The sequence below is a fragment of the Hylobates moloch genome, unplaced genomic scaffold, assembly GCF_009828535.3.
Source record: "Hylobates moloch isolate HMO894 unplaced genomic scaffold, HMol_V3 SCAFFOLD_2, whole genome shotgun sequence".
Lineage (NCBI taxonomy): Eukaryota > Metazoa > Chordata > Mammalia > Primates > Hylobatidae > Hylobates > Hylobates moloch.
Genome location: NW_026652277.1, coordinates 97,071,827 through 97,076,861, shown reverse-complemented (window position 1 = coordinate 97,076,861; position 5,035 = coordinate 97,071,827). Strand labels below are relative to the sequence as shown.

The window sequence follows — 5,035 nt, the reverse complement described above, 5'->3', positions numbered from 1 at the left end:
ATTAACAGTATATTATTACTTTGCTTTTTGGAATAAATAGCAAATTTGAAAATTGTTTTTAAGTTTTCTTATACTCTCTGACACTATCTTTTGCTCTTTCTTTTAATCACCTTGCACACACACACACACACACACACCACACACATTACACATGCACACACTACATACATATACAATTTTGGTTACTAAGCGCAGAACAACTATGAATAGTTTGTGTTCTCTGTGGTAATCAATGGTCTCTGGTGATCTGAAAGCTGGGATACATGTATGAATAAGATACCAGGTGGCAAATAGTACACTAAATATATAGCATGTGCTTAGAGTGAAATTCACCATTTAAAGTAATGGTGTCTGCCTTAAAAAGGATCATACAAAACATCACGAAACATTATTTATTGCTCATTACTTTTTTCTGTAAAATGAATTGTGATAAATTCTTTAAAAGTCAGTGATATGTGTTATGTACATTTACATACTTTTGTACTTAGAACTGTATCTTTTTCAAAGTAGTAGCAAAAATACATATCAATTCTTAGGCAATGGCCAATGACCTAATCACTTAATCAGCATTTAAAAAGAAACAGTCGAAAAAAGTGTAGATACAAAGGTCTGGGTAGAGGTATGTCAATGAACAAATGGTAACGAGCATGCACTGATAAGATTTTTATCACATAAATAAGAATCCACCATGAAAAAGTACTAAACAGCTGAATAGACTGAAAAACTTGGTCAGTTGATCATTCACCAAAGAGCTGGTAAAAGGGACACAATAGCACAGAGTAGCCCTGGTGATAGATGAAGGATATGGATAGGACCAACAGCGTTGTCTCACTTACCACAGCCAGTTTTGTTATGCTATCCTTGAATGTCCAACCTGTAAGCAAAAAAGCCTAATGCTGAACCTCCAGTATGGCATTATTCCTTGAGAAGTTAAAAAGCCATTCGATTACAAATCAAGTACATTGGGACTCTTTCTTCTTTCAGAGTCCACAGTTTGTTTTTTGTTTTGTTTTGTTTCTATTTTGTTTTTCTTTTCGTTTTGCTTTGTTTTTTTTTGTACAGCGATAGGTACCTATTATGCACATACAGTTGCCTTCCCCGTAGGTAGAGCCTCAGTCAAAAACTATCTGGAGGCTTGCAACATTCCTTACCAACAGACATAACCCCTCTTCCCCCACCAAACAACAACAACAACAACAACAACAACAACAACAAAAACTTCCAGTGATATAAAATTTCACAGCAAAGAAGGTGTAAAATTGGACCCAATACCAAAGAATTGTATCCACACATCCTAAAGCACTGAAACTGCCTCCTAGGCTCAGCTGAAACACAAGAATAGAGAAATACTCTTTAAAAATAAGGCATTATACATCAGATAGAGTATACTCATTAAAGCAATAACCTCTGTATGTTGTCGTGCCCCCAAAAGAGGAGCAAATGGGTCCGAAAACCAAGAGAGGTAACCTGAGAGGCGGAGGTTGTGGTGAGCCGAGATGGCAACACTGCACTCCAGCCCAAGTGACAGAGTGAGACTCCAAGAGGGTGGAGGGGTAGGGGATAGGATTGACTTTATATATCATCTCACTCACTGGGATCTCTATGGTTCCTGTCCATGCAAATCTGGTTCCTCAGGTTTAGAAGTCCTGGTCCCCAAAGTGAGAACACTGGCCTGAAAACACAGCAAGTGTTCCATTATATTACAAAGTTATGATTGCCACCATGACCCTTTAACTTCTTCTGTTCAGGGAACAACAGGAAAAAGGAGGAGTCTCAGCCGTGACAGGTTTGTAATTCATATCAGAAGCTGGATATAGGGCTGCTTTTACACAAAGCAGATGGGATATTTACAGAACACAGTTGATCCACTTTGGTACCTCTTGGTACTCTCTTGCTTTGTTATAAATTTGCATGCCTGTGTGAAGCAACCCAAGCTGAAAAGAGTGCATTCTCGAGGGCTTATACCCTTCAGAATGAAGGTTGAATCTAAAATGTGTCTCTTATTAATAGTATATAGTTGGATCATGATGGTTTTTGTGTGTGTGTGTGTGTTTCTTTAATCTCAGTTTTTTTCATTGGAATGACTAATCCATTTATAATTCATACAATTATTAATAATGTGGGATTCACATTTATCAAGTTCCTAGTTGTTTCCTATACATCTTAGGTCATTAAGTTTCTCTATTCCTGTCTTCTATTAAATAGATATTTTCTAATGTTGATTTTAACTCACCAGATGTTTTTTTTTTACTATATTTTAGGTTATTTTCTTATTGGTTTCCTTGAGGATTATAATTAACATGTTAGCTATAATCATATAGTTCAGATTTATAGCAATTTATCTTACATACAATATAAAATATCAAGTTAGCTCAATTTCTTCTCTCCTCCTTTGTACTAATGATGGTACAATTTTATAACTATTGCTGTACACAGGTCTATATATGCTTTAAACTATATTTTTTGTCATGTGTGCCCATGATAAACTCAATTTATTTAGCTTATTGATCAGCTAATAATCGAACAGAGAATTCTACAAATACCTTGAACCAGTAAGACATATGAATTATAAAGGAGAAGAAGAGTTACAAACCAAAACTACATTTATACTGTTTTTTAAATTATAATTTTTACCTATGTAGTTACCTTTTCTATATACTTTCTCTTTATTTCTTGGCATAGATTCAAGTCATTCAGCAGTGTTTCTTCATTTAGCCATATGATATTTCTGTACTATTTTTTACAGAATAGGGCTACTAGCTATGAATTCTCTCAGGCTTTCTTTTTAATTAATTAAAGAATGTCTGTATTTTTCCTTTATTTTAGAAGCATAGTTTTGCTGGCTAGATAATTATTGATTGACAGTCTTTTTTTCCCAACAGTTTAATATGTCATTTCACCACTTTATGGCTCTAGTGCTTCTGATGATTAGTCAGCTGTTGAACTTACTGAAGCTGCCTTGTATATTTTGAGTCATTTTTCACTTGCCACTTTAAAAATTATCTGTTTTGTACTACGCTCACTCCTGGGTGTGGGTTAAATCACACCCCAAACCTCAGTAAAACACAATATACTTTTGTAACAAACATGTGCGTGTAGCCCCTGAATCTAACATAAAAGTTGGAAAAAAAATATCTTTTTGGCTTTCAACAGTTTGACTATGACATTTCTAGATGTTTAGGTTTAAACTCTTTGAGTTATCTCCTTGGGAGTTTTTTGAGCCTTTTCAGTGTATCCATTAATGTGATGTTGTTTTTTTTAAACACTCTTGGAAAATGAAGATTAAGGCAAAGTTTAGACTTTCCAAAGTCACAAATATTATTTCTGCCACTTTTTGTCTCTCTTTTCTTCTGACACTCTCCATACATGTCAATAAGCTTGATGATGCCCTGGAGGTTACTGGAGGTTACTGGAGCTCTGTTTATTGTTCTTTCTCTTTTTTTTTTTTTAAGACTAAATAATCTCAATTGGTATATCTTTGAATTTTATGATTTGTTCTCTTGCCAGATGAAAATGTTGTACCCGTTTCATTTCAGTTCTTATACTTTTCAAATTTAGCATTTACATATGATTCTTTTTAAAAAAATATACTTCTTTATATTGTCATTGTAAATATCATTCTATATTTCCTTTTAATTATTTGTGCATAATTTTCTTTAGTTCTTTGAACATATTTTTAATCTTTTTTCTGGTAAAGACCAGAAAATCTACTAGACACATTCTAAAAGAGTTGTAAAACTGAAAAATATATTTTAATAGCTAATTTAAAAACTTTTGTTTAGTAAGTTCAACATCTGGGCTTCATCGTTGCAGTTTCTATTGACTATTTTGCTTGGCTTTTCTTCTGTGTATGGTTCATATTTTCCTGTTTCTTTTTGTACCTCATTTTTTAACAATCACACATGTTAAATAATACAGCATGGAAATACAACCATGGAAATCAATTTTATCCCTTGTCTTCAGAGTTGTGTTATTGCTGCTATTATTATTGTTCTTTGTTCATTTAATGACTTTCCTGAACTAATTCTTCAAAATATTGATATAGTTTGGATGTGTGTACTCGCCCAAATCACATATTGAAATGTAATCCCAATGTTGGAGGCGGAGCCTGGTGGGAGGTGACTAAATCATGCAGGTGGAATTCTCATGAGTGGTGATATAATTTGCCTCTGTGTCCCTACCCAAATCTCATATTGTAGCTCCCATAGTTCCTGCCACCATCCTCCGGATGCCAGAATGGTAGATCCAAAAACAGCTTGAACCCTGTGCCTGGAAAAGCCACCGACACTGAACACCAGCTGGTGAAAGCAGCCAGGAGGGAGGTTGCAAACTGCCGAGCCACAGGGGCAGAGCTGCCCAAGTTCAGGGTAACCCACCTCTTGCATCAGCATGACCTGGAAGTGAAACGTGGAGTCAAAAGAGATCATTTTGGAGCTTTAAGATTTGACTGCACTGCTGGATTTTGGATTTGCGTGGGGCCTGTAGCCTCTGTGTTTAGGCTAATTTAGGGCTGTATCTACCCAATGCTTGTACCCCCATTGTATCTAGAAAGTAACTAACTTGCTTTTGATTTTACAGGCTCATGGGTGAAAGGGACTTGCCTTGTTTAGGATGAGACTTTGGACTGTGGACTTCTGAGTTAATACTGAAATGAGTTAAGACTTTAGGGGACTGTTGGGAAGGCATGATTGATTTTGAAATGTGAAGACATGAGATTCGGGAGGGGCCATGGTCAGAATGATATGGTTTGGCTTTGTGTGTCCACCCAAATTACATCTTGTAGCTCCCATAATTCCCATGTGTTGTGGGAGGGACCCTGTGGGAGATAATTGAATCATGGGGCAGGTCTTTCCCATGCTGTTCTCCTGGTAGTGAATAAGTCTCAGGATATCTGATGTTTTAAAAACGAGAGTTTGGGTCTGGTGTGGTGGCTCACACCTGTAATCCCAACACTTTGGGAGACTGAGGCAGGTGAATCCCTTGAGGTCAGGAGTTCGAGACCAGCCTGCCAACATGCTGAAACCCCTCTCTACTA

The 5,035-nt window shown here is 36.2% G+C and overlaps 1 non-coding gene across 1 annotated transcript; it reads right to left on the bottom strand.

Moving 5' to 3' along the window:
* Window positions 1-3,682: 3,682 nt before the first annotated feature.
* On the bottom strand, window positions 3,683-3,741 carry LOC116477576 (U7 small nuclear RNA). The gene has a single exon (XR_004250546.1). It is a non-coding gene; the product is annotated as a U7 small nuclear RNA (small nuclear RNA).
* Window positions 3,742-5,035: the final 1,294 nt, after the last annotated feature.